We start from the raw sequence: 17,698 nt of genomic DNA, 5'->3' as shown, positions 1-17,698 counted from the left end.
GATTCTACTTCTAATGCATGCAATAAAAAAACATGAATTTGATCGTTTATATTGTTAACAAGATTATCATTGTACATTTGCATTTTAGTTGTGTTTTGTTGGTCTTTAGAGTCACAAAGAAAAACATTTCTCTTTAATTTGAGTGATCTAGCCAGTCTATTAATGTCCAGAATAGTATTGTATAAATTGAAATCACAAAATGGGGCAAAACTTAGGCCTTTAGACAAAAGTCAACGTTCTGAATCTGAAATAATGTAACTGGATAGATTTAAGACAGAATACTCACTGTTTAGTTGCAATTCCGAGTAGTATAATGCAGTTTTCCTGTTTCCAGTTTTTCTTGTTTTTTGCCAGAATGGAATTAACAGACTCCATACTTGATGCAGAAGATGTAATCAAATTGGAAAAAGTTGTATCCACGACATGTGATTTATTTGTATCAGAGAAACTGACACGTCTAGGAGTGCGTTTCTTGTTAGAGCTTCTCTTGTTTCTTTTTTTTATTTCCATGGTAAGTTGGTGTACCGTTTGTTTTTAGAATAGATTTAGGTCCTCCGGTTTGAGATGAGTTATGTCAATGCCACAGGTACACTTCATTTTTATGATTGTCCATCTCATTTCGATGGTATTTGGTTTGTTTTATAGCGGTCAGTGATTCCTCTGCTGCACTCAGTTTTTTCTTTAATTCTGTGTGCATTAGATCAAAGTCTGTCACACTTTGCAACAAGGGGGGTTCCACCTATATGAATGTATAAATAATGGTGCTACTAACAGAAAAAGAACCACATATGTGACACAAAAAGAGCTATCACTGTACAAAGTGCACACCTATGGAAACAATATTATTGTACAATTCCTTTCTTATCATATAAATATAATGCAAAACACATAGACACAAGGGAAGTTAAAAAAACAATTAAAAAGGCTCATACAGAGCAAAGCACAACATTGGAGAGGGGCCACTATCCCGTCCTTCAATATAATTAATAAATGGGGCTGCTAGTCCTAGATGACCCAATGTGTCCTGATGTTAGTTAATAAATGCACTGTAGTATGGACAAAGCATCTGAATATAACAAATGAATAAATTAATCAATGTAGTAATCACCACAGTGCATCTAAGACATAAAGCAAGTTTTAAACAATATGGCAAACCACAAATGGAGGAACAGCCAGGTGCATGGATGGATAAGATGAGATACCAGAGTACAGACAATATCCCTTAGGAAGTCACCACCAGTAACGGAACACATGGGGCCTGTGGTATCCCGTCCTATCCATCCATGCACCTGGCTGTTCCTCAGTCTGTGGTTTGCCATATTGTTTACAACTTGCTTCATGTCTTAGATGTACTATGGTGACTACTACATTGATGAATTTATTCATTTGTTATATTCAGATGCTGTGTCCATACTACAGTGCATTTATTAACGAACATTAGGACACATTGGGTCATCTAGGACTAGCAGCCACCATTTTTTAATTATATTGGAGGACGGGATAGTGGAGAGAGGGAGTTCATGGCTCCTTTCCCATGTTGTGCTGTGCTCTGTATGAGCCTTTTTAATTGTTTTTAACTGCCCTTGGGTCTATGTGTTTTGCATTATATTTATATGATAATAAAGGAATTGTATATGAATATTGCTTCTATAGGTGTCCACTAGATGTGCACCCCTAATATTAACCCCTAAGGTAACAAAAAAAATTTCTGCAACATTTGTTACCTTAGAGGTTTATATTAACCCTTTGTTTCAAAAGCGAAACGCGTTAACTGCAACTTTTAAAGAAGACAATAAGGTTTTAGATTTTATTCATATTTTTCCTTGTTCATATCCTGCTTCCACTGCTCCATGGTTTCCGTGTGCGAAGACTACTTCAAGGTTACAAGGTGAGCTGAGCTTTCTCTGTTATATGTGTGCCTGGTGTTCTCGTGCTCCCCTCAATGATACCTTTGAAGGGTGGACTTTATTTCATGTACAATGTCACAAGAAGTATCGGAGTCACCAGGACCTACTGGCCACAAAAAAGATGTTCCCAGCAACCCTGAAGGGAACCCAAGAGCCACAACTATGTTTTGTCTGCAACCCGAAGCTGGGGGTGGACAGAGGTGTCAGCAGAGAGCACTGTGATCAGACAGAAAGGAAATTCAAAATGAAAAGAACTTCCTCTGGAGCATACACCAGCTGATAAGTACTGGAAGAGTTAAGATTTTCAAATAGATGTAATTTACAGATCTGTTTAACTTTCTGGTACCAGTTGATTTAAAAATAAAATATTTTCCAGGCGTTACCCCTTTAAAGAGACATTTTTTTCTTTGTAATTCTAAAGACCAACAATACACAACTGAAATGCAAATGTACAATGATAATCGTGTTAATAATATAAATTATCAAATTAATGTTTTTCATTGCATGCAATAGAAGTAGAATCCTTACCTTGTTCTGATGTAACTCCTGCTCACTTTTCCCCACATAAACCTGGATTCTATCCAATTGCCTCCTGGTATGAGGCATTGGATAGGTTCCAGGAATTAGTGCAGCAGGATTTGGTTAATTTGCATAGAGAAACTTCACAATGTAATGCACAAGGTGTGAACAATTTAACAGAAGTTGAAAGTTCTGCTTTGTCTGCGCAGTAACCACGATCTTGTGGTGCACAGCGCAGACAAAGGTGGTTGAATGATTTACTTAATGCAGGTTTATATAAAAAACTATTACTGAGAAGTTACTTAATGATGTGACCACATATAGAAAACTCACCTCTGATCACATCAATGCCATTCAAAATAAAATGAAATGCTTGTTAAATGAAGGTCAGGCTATGGGAGACTTAGATCAGAGAACTGCTGAGTATTTATATGTGGAGCACCCAGTCACCCCTATTTTCCATGCGTTACCTAAGGTGCACAAGGTTTTTTTCCCCCCCGTCCTAAACGTCTTTTAGGTATTCTCGACACTGTATCCTGGACTGACGAGTTTAAGTGGGGTACGTTTTATGTCACTGCCCTTTACTCTTCCATTCCTATGGGAGAGGGCTTGTCTGCACTACAATACTTTTTGGATCACTACAGTACATTTTCTCCTTCACTGAAATAATTTTTGGAATTTCTACTTACCAACAATTTTTTTGTGTTTGACGGACAATTCTATTTACGAACAAGGGGGGCCTCTATGGGGGAGAAATATTCCCCCTCATTTGCAAATATTTTTATGTCTGTTTTTGAAGAAAAACATATATTTACTACTATCCAATCCATTTATTGAAGATTTGCACTGGGTACGGCGTTACACTGATGATTTGGTAGTGATTTGGAAAGGAGGAAGGGATGGATATGATGCTTTCATTGAGCACCTAAATCATAATGCTATGAATTTGAGTTTCATGTCATGTTATGGACCTAATTATATTCCATTTCTTGACGTGATCCTCACAAGCCAAGATGGATTTGTAGTGGTTAAACCCGGCAGAAAACCTATAGCTGGCAACATAATTCTGTTGAAAAAAATCATGTCATCCTAAACATGTCACTAATAATATCCCCTATGGAGAATTTCATAGACTAAGAAGGAAATGTTCTGATGTAGACACATTTAATAATGAAGCTAAAAAATGTACTGATTGCCTTCTCCAACGGGGTTATTGTACACAGAACATTGAATATGTCAAGATTAGAGGTCTGTCCCTGATCTAATCTCTTGCAAAAAAAAAAAAAAAAAAAAAAAAACACCAGATAGGCTCAAACAGAACGAGAATAAAACTCTTTTTTATTACATCTTACCTTAGACAATTCACGCAAATTAAACAAATTCTGCAACATTACATTCTTATATTAGAGCAAGACAGTATTCTAAGGCGAGGTTCACACTGTGGAATTTCTGGGCAGAATTTCTGCCGGAGATCAAGCCGGCGGCACTAGGACCGCACGGACTGGATTGCCGTCCCCACAGATGTCAATGCATTTCTGAGCAGATCTCCCAAAAAATCCACCCAGAAATGCATTGCAGTCTATGGGGACGGCAATGCAGTCTGCTCGGTCCTAGCGCCGCCGGCTCGATCTCTGGCAGAAATTCTGCCCAGAAATTCTGCAGTGTGAACCCAGCCTAAAACAAATAGTCAATGAAGGTATAAACTGTGTATCCAAGAAAGCTCCCTCTTTTGGCAATCTTCTATCTCCCAGTGAATTTAATTCATTACAGCCTACAGCACCTCATTGGCTTACCTGTAAGGGTAATTATAAGGCTAGGTTCAGACTGCGGAATTTCCGCCTGCAATTCCTCTTTGAAATTGCAGGCAAAAATTCCGCTTGCTAAAATGTATAGTGTAGTGAATGGGTTTCTGTTCACAAATTCACACTTCGCATTTTGGGAAGCAGAAATTGTGAACGGAAAATACGCTTGGAAATTTCCGCCTGAAGAATGGCGTTGCTCATTATTCAGGTGGAAATACTCGCGGAACACATTAAAGTCTATTGGAGACTGCAGTGTCGCGTGGTCCTAGCGCCGACTGAATCAGTCGGCGCTGGCCGCACTCAGAATCTCCGGCCGGAAATTTTCTGCCTGGAGATTCCGTAGTCTGAACCTAGCCTAAATGTACCAGAACACGATGCATTACTTGCACATTTATGACTAGAACCTCTGAATTTACCTCCTACACTACATTGAAAACATATGCCCACAAGAATTTCATTAATTGTAATACAAGGGGAGTCATATATTTGGAAGCCTGTACTACCTGCAGAAAGATGAAGTCTCGCATCAGAAGGCACATTTCTGACATTTCCAACAGTGCTGTGGGAGTGTCGGCTCTGATGCGACATTTCAGAGAATGCCATAGAGGTGACACTACAAGTTTGGAAATACAGGGCAAAAGTTTTTTTTTTTGCCTAGAAGAGAGAGCTTCTGGATTTTTATTTTGGGGAGTAGACAGTCAGATGGTCTTAACTTACCTCATGATTGAACCCCTTCAGGACCAAGCCCATTTTGGCCTTAAGGACCAGAACGTTTTTTGCACATCTGACCACTGTCACTTTAAACATTAATAACTCTGGAATGCTTTTAGTTATCAATCTGATTCCGAGATTGTTTTTCGTGACATATTCTACTTTAACTTGGTGGTAAATTTTTGTGGTAACTTGCATCCTTTCCTTGTGAAAAATCCTAAAATTTGATGAAAAATTAGAAAATTTTGCATTTTTCTAACTTTGAAGCTCTCTGCTTGTAAGGAAAATGTATATTACAAATAAAAAAATTTTTTTATTCACATATGCAATATGTCTACTTTATGTTGGCATCATAAAATTGACATGTTTTTACTTTTGGAAGATAGCAGAGGGCTTCAAAGTTCAGCAGCAATTTTCCAATTTTTCACAAAATTTTCAAACTCACTATTTTTCAGGGACCAGTTCAGGTTTGAAGTGGATTTGAAGGGTCTTCATATTAGAAATACCCCACAAAAGACCCCATTATAAAAACTGCACCCCCCAAAGTATTCAAAATGACATTCTGTCATCATTTTAACCCTTTAGGTGTTTCACAGGAATAGAAGCAAAGTGAAGGAGAAAATTCACAATTTTCATTTTTTACACTTGCATGTTCTTGTAGACCCAATTTTTGAATTTTTACAAGGGGTAAAAGGAGAAAATGTATACTTATATTTGTAGCCCAATTTCTCTCGAGTAAGCACATACCTCATATGTCTATCTAAGGTGTTCGGCGGGCGCAGTAGAGGACTCAGAAGGGAAAGAGCGACAAGGGGATTTTGGAGAGTACGTTTTTCTGAAATGGTTTTTGGGGGGCATGTTGCATTTAGGAAGCCCCTATGGTGCCAGAACAGCAAAAAACCCTCACATGGCATACCATTTTGGAAACTAGACCCCTTGAGGAAAGTAACAAGGAATAAAGTGAGCCTTAATACCCCACAGGTGTTTCACGACTTTTGCATATGTTTTTTTTTATTTTTTCACTAAAATGTGTGTTTCCCCCCAAATTTCACATTTTTCCAAGGGTTAATAGCAGGAAATACCCCCCCCCCCACAATATTTGTAACCCCTTCTCTTCTGAGTATGGAGGTACCCCATAAGTTGACCTGAAGTACACTACAGGCGAACTACAATGCTCAGAAGAGAAGGAGTCATATTTGGCTTTTTGAGAGCAAATTTTGCTTGGGGGGCATGCCGCATTTAGGAAGCCCCTATGGTGCCAGAACAGAAAAAAAAACACATGGCATACCATTTTGGAAACTAGACCCCTTGAGGAACGTAATAAGTAATAAAGTGAGCCTTAATACCCCACAGGTGTTTCATGACTTATGCATATGTTTAAAAAAAAAATTCCACTAAAATGTGTGTTTCCCCCCAAATTTCACATTTTTGCAAGGGTTAATAGCAGAAAATACCCCCCAAAATTTGTAACCCCATCTTTTCTGAGTATGGAGGTACCCCATAAGTTGACCTGAAGTGCACTATGGGTGAACTACAATGCTCAGAAGTCATATTTGGCTTTTTGAGAGCAAATTTTGCTCGGGTAGCATGTCGCATTTAGGAATCCCCTAAGGTGCCAGAACAGCAAAAAAAAACACATGGCATACTATTTTGGAAACTAGACCCCTTGAGGAACGTAACAAGGGGTACAGTGAGCATTTGCCCCCCACTGGTGTCTGACAGATCTTTGGAACAGTGGGCTGTACAAGTTTTCATTTTCACGGACCACTGTTCCAAAGATCCGTCAGACACCTGTGGGGGGTAAATTCTCACTGCACCCCTCATAACATTCCGTGAGGGGTGTCATTTCCAAAATGTGGTCACATGTGTTGTTTTTTTTTTTTTTTTTGCGTTTGTCAAAACCACTGTAACAATCAGCCACCCCTGTGCAAATCACCTCAAATGTACATGGTGCACTCTCCCTTCTGGGCCTTGTTGTGCGCCCCCAGAGCACTTTGCTCCCACTTTGCGCCCTAAGGGGTATCTCTGTAGTCGGGAGAAATTGCGTTACAAATTTTGGGGGGCTTTTTTCCCTTTTACCTCTTGTGAAAATGTAAAGTATAGGGCAACATCAGCATGTTAGTGTAAAAAATAAAAAAATTTTACACTAACATTCTGGTGTAGACCCCAACATTTCCTTTTCATGAAGGGTTAAAGAAGAAAAAGCCCCCCAAACCTTGTAACGCAATTTCTCCCGAGTACGGTGATACCCCATATGTGTCCCTAAACTGTTGCCTTGAAATACGACAGGGCTCCAAAGTGAGAGCGCCATGTGCGTTTGAGGCCTAAATTAGTGATTTGCATAGGGGTGGACATAGGGGTATTCTACGCCAGTGATTTCCAAACAGCGTGCCTCCAGCTGTTGCAAAACTCCCAGCATGCGTGGACAGTCAACGGCTGTCCGGCAATACTGGGAGTTGTTGTTTTTCAACAGCTGGAGGCTCTGCTTTGGAAACAGTGGTATACCGGACATTCTTATTGGGGGAGGGGGGCTGTGTAGGGGTATGTGTATATATAGTGTTTTTAACTTTTTATTTTATTTTGTGTTAGTGTAGTGTAGTGTTTTTAGGGTACAGTCACATGGGCGGGGGATTACAGCGAGTTTCCCAGCGCAAAATTTGCTGCATCTCAAACTTGCAGCGAGAAACCCATTGTAAAAGCCTCGCCCATGTGAATGTACCCTGTACATTCACAGGGGGGGGGGGGGGTGGACCAGCTGTTGCAAAACCACAACTCCCAGCATGCATGGTCTGTTAGTGCATGCTGGGAGTTATAGTTTTGCAACAGCTGGAGGCACACAGGTTAGTAAAAACTGAGTTAGAAACAGACAATGTTTCCCAACCAGTGTGTCTCCAGTTGTTGCAAAACTACAACTCCCAGCATGCCCTTCAGCTGTCTGAAGGGCCAGATGTTGCTGAACTAAAACTGCCAGCATGCTTGGACAGTCAGTGCATGCTGGGAGTTGTAGTTTTGCAACAGCTGGAAGAGCACAGATTGGAGACCATTATACAATGGTCTCCAAACTGGGGCCCTCCAGATGTTGCAAAACTACAACTCCCAGCATGCCCAGACAGCCAAAGGCTGTCTAGGCATGCTGGGAGTTGTAGTTTTCAGACTCTTAGAAGCAGCAGTGAAGATCTTCACTGCTGCCTCTGAGGACCATATACTTACCTGCCGGTCCCGCCACTGCTCGTCCATGTGGCCGGTCCCGCGCTGCTCCTCGGCCCCGCCGCTGGTTCGGGTAAGGCCGCCGGTCCCCGCGTGTTCCCCCACCTATGCCGTGAGCCCCCGCAGCCATCGTCCCCCGTTCTGCCCGACTTCCAGGGGCGGGCAGTGCGGGGCATCTGAACTTTCTCCCCAGGTCACTGTGATTGGTCCACAGGGACCAATCACAGTGATCGCTGACCAGGACCGTCAATGGATGGTCCTGGGGGTGAAGCAGAAGTTGTCCCCTGCTGGAAACAGCGGGACTTCTGCTGGTTAACCCGTGCGATGCTGCGCATCGCCGGGTTAACTGAATGTCATTTATAAATGCGAACACACTGCACAACCCGGCATTTATATATTACATTCTGCGGGAAGGGGTTAATCCTCACATATTGATTTAAGATGTTGGACCCACTGAACGCATCCTTTGCATATGTCAAGAGACTGGTTTTTAGGCTGTTGTTCTCACTGATATATTTGCGTTTTGGTGTCTCTATACGTTTTGTGTTCCAGCTAATAAATAACTCTGATATTATTATATGTACATCATGAGACATTATGTATATTCTGTGATTAATGTGTAAATTATATCTATTTTTGATTTGTTTATATCTTCAGTTTTTTTCTTTTTTCAGCAACATTTGTTATCTTAGGGGCTAATATTTACCCTTTGTTTCGTGAATAGTGATGTACCAGTGTTATTCGTTGTTTTAGTTGTGTGCTCTCAGCTGATTTCCATCAGTTTGTTAGATGTACTCTATTTTAACATTGTGCATAATGCTGGCAGTATGCTTTAGACAAAGTGGGACACCACGAAACGCGTCAAGCTTGAGCCCTTCCTCATTGTACATGCTTGTTAACTGCAAATTTTAAAGAAGACAATAAAGTTTGAGATTTTATTTGTATTTGTATCCTGTTTCCACCACACCGTGATTTCCGTGCGCACAGACTACTTCAAGGTTAGAGGGTGAACTGGACTTTCTCTGTTATATATAATAAAATAAAACCTATATACATTAGGTATGCTTGTAACCATATGGACCTACAGAATAAATATATGGTATGCACTGTGCAGAAACGAAAACTGCTAAAAATTACAAAATTGAGTTTTTTTTTTCAATTTTGTCCCACAAATATTTTTTGGGGGTTTCACCATAGATTTTGTGGTAAAATGACTGATGTCATTACAAAGCAAAATTGGTGGCGCATAAAACAAGCCCTCATTTGGGTCTGTAGGTGGAAAACTGAAAGCGTTATGATTTTTAGAAGGTGAGGAGGAAAAAACGAAAGTGCAAAAACGGAAAAAAAAACTGAGACCTTAAGGGGTTAAAAGGGTACTGAGGTTGAAACATTTTATTTTAACCCCTTAAGGACCGGGTTTTTTCCGTTTTTGTATTTTCGTTTTTTGCTCCTTGCCTTTAAAAAATCATAACTCTTTCAATTTTGCACCTAAAAATCCATATGATGGCTTATTTTTTGCGCCACCAATTCTACTTTGTAATGACGTCAGTCATTTTGCCCAAAAATCTACGGTGAAACGGAAAAAAAATCAATGTGCGACAAAATTGAAAAAAAAAAACGCAGTTTTGTAACTTTTGGGGGCTTTCATTTCTACGTAGTACATTTTTCGGTAAAAATGACACCTAATCTTTATTCTGTAGGTCCATACAATTAAAATGATACCCTACTTATATAGGTTTGATTTTGTCGGACTTCTGGAAAAAATCATAACTACATGCAGGAAAATTAATACGTTTAAAATTGTCATCTTCTGACCCCTATAACTTTTTTTATTTTTCCGTGTATGGGGCGGTATGAGGGCTAATTTTTTGCACCGTGATCTGAAGTTTTTAACGGTACCATTTTTGCATTGATAGGACTTATTAATCGCTTTTTATTCATTTTTAAATGATATAAAAAGTGACCAAAAATGCACTATTTTGGACTTTGGAATTTTTTTGCGCGCACGCCATTGACCGAGCGGTTTAATTAATGATATATTTTTATAATTCAGATATTTCCGCACGCGGTGATACCATATATGTTTATTTTTATTTTTATCTACACTGTGTTTTTTTTTTATTGGAAAAGGGGGGTGATTAAAAATTTGAATAGGGGTGGAGTTAAATGATCTTTATTCACTTTTTTTTCACTTTTTTTTGTAGTGTTATAGGTCCCATAGGGACCTATAACACTGCACACACTGATCTTCATCATTGATCACTGGTTTCTCATAAGAAACCAGTGATTAACGATTCTGCCGCATGATTGCTCATGCCTGGATCTCAGGCACTGAGCAGTCATTCGGCGATTGGACAGCGAGGAGGCAGGTAGGGGCCCTCCCGCTGTCCTGTCAGCTGTTCGGGATGCCGCGATTAGCCGCGTCTATCCTGTACAGCCCGACTGAGCTAGCCGGCCACTTTCGGTTTCGCTTTTAGCCGCGCGGCTCAGCTCTGAGCACGCGGCTAAAGGGTTAATAGCGCGCGGCGCCGCGATCGGCGCTGCGCGCTATTAGAGGCAGGGCCCGGCTTCACTATGACGCCGAGCCCGCCGTGATATGACACGGGGTTACTGTGTAACCCCGCGTTATATCAGGAGAGCAGGACCAAGGACGTACCTGTATGCCCTTGGTCCTTAAGGGGTTAAATTAACTGGTGCCAGAAGGTTATGCAGATTTGTAAATTACTTCTGTTTAAAAATCTTAATCCTTACAGTACTTATCATCTGCTGTACACAACAGAGAAAGTTGCATGGTTCTTTTCTGCCTGACCCCAGTGCTCTCTGCTGACACCTCTGTCCATGTTAGGAATGGTCCAGAGCAGGAGAGATTTCCTATGGGGATTTGCTCCTGCTCTGGACAGAAAAGAACTTCCTCTGGAGCATACAGCAGATGATAAATACTTCAAGGATTAAGATTTTTAAATAGAAGTAATTTACAAATATAAAATAAAAACAGAAAATTTGCCTGGACCTTCCAGGTTAGTGTAAATAGTTACATATATATATATATATATATATATATATATATATATATATATATATAATGTATATTATAGATACTATATAATAATATGTAAAATAGATTACTGGGTGGTGCTATAATAATAATTTGATTGTTTTATTAAAATATCATAATATAAAATGCAATACGTTACTCCTCACAGGGCCCATGTGAGAAGAACACATAAAATGTATAATGTAGGCAATCTTACAATATAAATATAAATAGATCAATCACTTGTATATATAGCTTAGTGTATGCATACAGTTCCTATATTCTATGTAGCTGAATTCCACAATAGGGTGCTGTAAAAGATAAAGATTAGGCGTCCTTTTGGACAAAGCAGTTTTTATCAAATTGTATACTATGTTACCGGTCCTGTATGTAATAGTTGTAGCAGCTCGGACAGCTCACGCTGGAGGCAGGTAAAGTTGTTCCCGTGCCTGGGTGGATTATGAGCTCTGGTATATTGGTTTAAAAACACAGCTAATTGTTGTCTTTGTGATAAGCGTGCATCCAAAAAAAAAAAAAGTTATGGTATTGCTCATGTGCTCAAACAGCACTAGTATGAGGATGCCATTAGTCTATCAAATGGACACTAATAGCTGCTTATTAAAATATAGATAGCCTTCCGCTGCCCAAGGCTATCTATATTTTAATAAGCAGCAATTAGTGTTCATTTGATAGACTAATGGCATCCTCATACTAGTGCTGTTTGAGCACATGAGCAATACCATAAGGTTTTTTTTTGGATGCACGCTTATCACAAAGACAACAATTAGCTGTGTTTTTAAACCAATATACAAGAGCTCATATGTTTTAAATGATTTAATAAAATCGAGTTTTAGGGAGGGTTTCTAGTTTAGGGCTGACCCCTTGGGGGGTGACCCCTAAAGGTTGTAGTAACATATAAATTGCCCTGGAATCCCTGGGGATTCTTTGTTGTTGGGTGGATTGTGGCACAAAAAAGCTCCAGGTGGCGGTCCTAGATGGTACTTATGGTGTAGCCTAGCAAAGTCCTGATGGCAGTCAGTGGTGGTCATCACGGGCTGGAGGCGCTGGCAAGCGCTGATGGTTTCAGAAGACCGGGAGACCGTTGGCGCTGGCAGGCGCTTAGGATGTTATTTTCCTCACCACTGGACTTAGGTGCTGGCAAGATATGATCAGAGACCGCAAGCTGAGTGCATGGAGCTTGCCTCGTGTTACCGGCGTGTGACGTCAGCAGAACTGGAGCTGGAGTTGTATTAGCAGGACCGGACACATACAGGACTGGATCGACTTCTGCACGAAAGTCCACAAAATGTAATCGGCTTCCTCCGTAGGTAGTGAGCACAGTTCATATGTAGCGTTAATACCAGTGATGGTGCAAACAAGACTAGACGCTTTTCAGGGTTCTCTAGTGCGACCCTTTCCTCAGTAGTCATGGTGGTTGTCATATGCGATTGTCTATTTATAGGAGCACGAATCCCGCAAATTAACAAGCTTCAAACTAATAGTAAAAACATTAAATGAATTAATCGGATAGGTTACCTAGAGAGCAATAGACATAAAAGAGCATGTAGGTGTGTGTGTGAATACCGTCCAAAAAATGAAAAGTAAAAAGATGCATTTTCACTGAAAGAAGTTGCTTTTGGGTGATAGTGAATAATATTAAATTTTAATAAATTTGATGACCTATAGAAAAAGGATACCAATAATGGTTTAAAGATTCTATTAATATAGAGTCATATTTTACATGATTAAACATATGAAAACAGTTAAAATAAAATAAAATGTGTAACATTAGTGAAACGTGAATGCTGATAGTGGATGAATGGAATATAATTATGTACAGTAATCCATACTAAATAGATAAAATAATACTAATGTGGGTATAAGTAAAAATATGCCTAATATAAATAATACTGTAAAATAGGGATAGAGTTAGACTGATTAATAGTAAAAGAGAAAAGATAATTGAACATAATAAAATATGAATACGAATAAATAAAGAATAAAAAAAATACAAAATAAAAAATTTAAATAAAATAATAATAAATAATAAAAGATTAAAAATATAATGAAATAAAAATTGCAGAAAAAAGAAGTGAGTTGGTGATTCCTTTCAAAAACAGAGAGAAAGAAAAAAAAGTAGATGAATTTGGAGGTAAGTTCGTGATTCCTTTCAACAATTCATACAAAAAAGTGGGGAAAATACTACGAAAACACTGGCACCTGTTACAGCAAGACCGTGAGGTGGGGGCATTATTACCGCCATGTCCCCCGAAAGTATATACTCGGGCCCCAAATTTGGGCCTTACTGTAGTACCATCCATAAAACCACCTTCAAAAAACAGAATAATTCCTGGTTAAACACAAAGGGATTTGTGAGGTGTGGGATATGCGCCAACTGTACAAAAGTAAAGGGCCCAAAGAAAGTCATCAAGATATGTTCACAAACTAATTCATTTAAATGGAAGATTGAAGATTTAATAACTTGTAACTCAAAGGGTGTTTTATATATATAATTGAATGCGGATGCAAAAAACAATACATAGGCCGGACCAAGAGGGCCCTTAAAATGAGAATAGCAGAACATCTTAACAATATTAAAAATAAAAACTTGAAACATCCACTGTCAGCCCATTTCTCCATTGTCCATAACAGTGATATGTCTTCTCTCTAGTTTACTGGTCTCCAACTGGTCAAAAAAGACTGGCGGGGCGGTAGCTTTTTGTTAAAAATGTCTAAGGCTGAAAGTAAAAAAATCTTTGAATTTGCAACACTAGAACCAGGTGGACTCAACTCCAATTTTGAACTTTTTGGATTTCTGTAGAGGATGCACTTGGCCTATGAGGACACCCCTGTGTAAAAGAGGGGGTGCCCCATAGGCTGATTCCATCCTCTACACTCACTTCTTTTTTCTGCAGTTTTTATTTCTTTATATTTTAAATCTTTTTATTATTTATTATTATTATTTTTTTTTTTATTCTTTATTTATTCGTATTCATATTTTATTATGTTCCATTATCTTTTCTCTTTTACTATTAATCAGTCTAACTCTATCCCTATTTTACAGTATTATTTATATTAGGCATATTTTTACATATACCCACATTAGTATTATTTTATCTATTTAGTATGGATTACTGTATATAATTATATTCCATTCATCCACTATCAGCATTCACGTTTCACTAATGTTACACATTTTATTTTAACTGTTTTCATATGTTTAATCATGTAAAATATGACTCTATATTAATAGAATCTTTAAACCATTATTGGTATCCTTTTTCTATAGGTCATCAAATTTATTAAAATGTAATATTATTCACTATTACCCAAAAGCAACTTCTTTCAGTGAAAACGCATCTTTTTACTTTTCATTTTTTGGACGGTATTCACACACACACACACACACACACACACACCTATATCCTCCTTTATGTCTATTGCTCTCTAGGTAACCAATCCGATTAATCCATGTAATGTTTTTACTATTACTTTGAAGCTTGTTAATTTGCGGGATTCGTGCTCCTATAAATAGGCAATCGCATATGACAACCACCATGACTACTGAGGAAAGGGTCGCACTAGAAAACCCTGAAACACGTCTAGTCTTGTTTGCACCATCACTGGTATTAACGCTACATATAAACTGTGCTCACTACCTACGGAGGAAGCCGATTACATTTTGTGGACTTTCGTGCAGAAGTCGATCCAGTCCTGTATGTGTCCGGTCCTGCTAATACAACTCCAGCTCCAGTTCTGCTGATGTCACACGCAGTTAACACGAGGCAAGCTCCATGCACTCAGCTTGCGATCTCTGGTCATATCTTGCCAGCATCTAAGTCCAGTGGTGAGGAAAATAACATCCTAAGCGCCTGCCAGCGCCAACGGTCTCCCGGTCTTCTGAAACCATCAACGCGTGCCAGCCCCTCCAGCCCGTGACGACCGCCGCCTGCCATCAGGACTTCGCTAGGCTACACCATCAGTACCATCTAGAACTGCCGCCTGGAGCTATTTTGTGCCATAATCCACCCAGGCACGGGAACAACTTTACCTGCCTCCAGCGTGAGCTGTCCGAGCTGCTACAACTATTACATGCATAGTATACAATTTGATACAAACGGCTTTGTCCAAAAGGACACATAATCTTTATCTTTAACAGCACCCTATTGTGGAATTCAGCTACATAGAATATAGGAACTGTATGCATATACTAAGCTATATATACCAGTGATTGATCTATTTATATTTATATTGTAAGATTGCCTACATTATACATTTTATGTGTTCTATGGGCCCTGTGAGGAGTAACTTATTGCATTTTATATTATGATATTTTAATAAAACAATCAAATTATTATTGAAGCACAACCCAGTAATCTATTTTATATATTATTATATAGTATCTATAATATATATATATATATATATATATATATATATATATATGTGTGTGTGTGTGTGTATATATATATATATATATATATATATATATATATATATATATATATATATATACATATAACTATTTACACTATGTTGGAAGGTCCAGGCAAATTTTCTGTTTTTATTTTCAATTTTTCTTGCAACTGAGGTATAGTTGCATGCCCTGTTTTGACCTCGGTTAGTTCTATACAATAATTGTGAGCTGCACTTGCACATTTTTTTCTTCTCTTTAAATTTACAAATATGTTTAACTTTCTGGCAACAGTTGATTTAAAAAAATAAAAATAGTTTCCACCGGAGTACCCCTTTAAAAAACACAAAGTACAGTATTTTCCTTTAATATAGATATATTTTTTTCAAGTTAGTTTGTCATTTTTCTACCCTAGACCTACACTAGTCTAGCCATTTGGATGGGTTTACTTTATTATTACGGTGTCCATATTAGGGCATCCTCAGGAATCATCCTCCCTCAGCCCAAACTCCTTCCTCCCGCAGACCAAACTCCCTCCTCCCTCAGACAAAACTCAGTATAGCCTCACACCTGGTAGTTGTAGTTTTGCAACAGCTGGAGACACCCTGGTTGAGCAACACTGCACTATGCATTCATGCTCCCGTGTGTGGCCTCTCTCACACTCTGTAGACCTCTCAGCCTGAGGCAGGACAGAGTTTTGTCTGAGGGAGGAAGGAGGAGGGAGTTTCCCCTGAGGGAGGAGGGAGTTTTGATGAGAGAGGATGGGGTTTGGGAGGACGGTGTTATGCCTGAGGGAGGAGGGAGGAAGGAGTTTTGCCTGAGGGAGAGTGGAGTTTTGCCTGAGGGACGATGGGGTTTTGCCTGAGGGAGGAGGGAAGACAGAATATTGCCTGAGGGAGGAGGGAGTTTTGCTTGAGGGAGGAGGGAGGACAGAATATTGCCTGAGGGAGGACGGAGTTCAGAATTAAAAAAATATGAATCATCACCTCAAGGCTAATACCAGACAATCTGATACATGATAATAGTAGAAGAATAGTAAAAAAAAAGGGGATTGTGCTTAAATTTTATAATGAAGAATTGCAAAATTTATTAAAATGCATATATTGATAAAACTATACAAAACCAATGTGTTAATAAACCTATTTCCACAGGGCCCTTGTGGAAAGGTAATTATATAACGCACTTAAATTCAAATCATAAAATTCCACTGTTAAAGTCAATAGTATTCAATAATCCGGCATTTGTTGGTTCCGAATAATTGTACCACAGTCCGCAATACAATAGATAATGGTTATAAGTATCCAAGTCCATACAGATGAATGGATGTTTAGTTACCAGTCGAGGTATATTGTCCCAGTAAGCTGGTATCCACAGATGCACCATCGGGCCAATGTCTGCATATGCTGAACTGGAGCGCCGGCGTGCGCCTCCACGGCTGGTCTGCCTGCCACAGACCCAGTTAATGCCGCTAAGATGGTATGAGTAGTGAAGGTAGCAGCTTGCAGATGTCAAAAGTCAGTGGTATCCGGTGGCTTCTGACATCAGTAGTGCGATGAATGAGCTGATGGATGGACTGGATACAGGGGGCTGGATTCAAAAGGCTGCGGCTGTTGCAAAAGATTAGATGCCAAATCCTCAATTCAGTGTGGACTTGCGGATAACAGTGGTGTGTTTGTAGTGTGCTAAAGGCAAATAGACGTGTTTCAGGGCACTTGTCTGTCGGGGGAGTTCAGAATGATGCCTGAGGATGTCCTAATATGGATACTGTATATTATAATTGTGTCACACTTGCACCAATGGGATATATCAAGGCAGATCGTCTGGAAAAAGTAATGAAGATTAAAATTCTAGAAACAAATAGAATCCATTATAGTCTTTTAAAAACAAACTAAATTAAAGCCTACTATTAAAATTCAAGTGTGCACTCAGCCTCACAGATAGACCAAAGAAAAGAAAGCATCCACTTACAATTACCGTGTAGATAGCTTGCTGTTGAAAATAAAGCATGGAGTGTGTTTACAGTGTGATAACCTTTGCCATGTCTCAGAATTCAATACGCTTGAATGTATTACACTGTAAATCTGCAGTAGGATTTGTGTCTGTA

At 39.1% G+C, this 17,698-nt stretch overlaps 1 protein-coding gene across 6 annotated transcripts in view; it reads left to right on the top strand.

The window, feature by feature from the left end:
• Positions 1 to 17,698, top strand: part of SVEP1 (sushi, von Willebrand factor type A, EGF and pentraxin domain containing 1) — a 401,736-nt gene that overhangs the window by 137,614 nt on the left and 246,424 nt on the right. The window lies entirely within an intron of this gene.

The sequence above is a fragment of the Hyla sarda genome, chromosome 1, assembly GCF_029499605.1.
Source record: "Hyla sarda isolate aHylSar1 chromosome 1, aHylSar1.hap1, whole genome shotgun sequence".
Classification (NCBI taxonomy): Eukaryota; Metazoa; Chordata; class Amphibia; order Anura; family Hylidae; genus Hyla; species Hyla sarda.
This window is presented reverse-complemented; position numbering and strand designations above follow the sequence as displayed.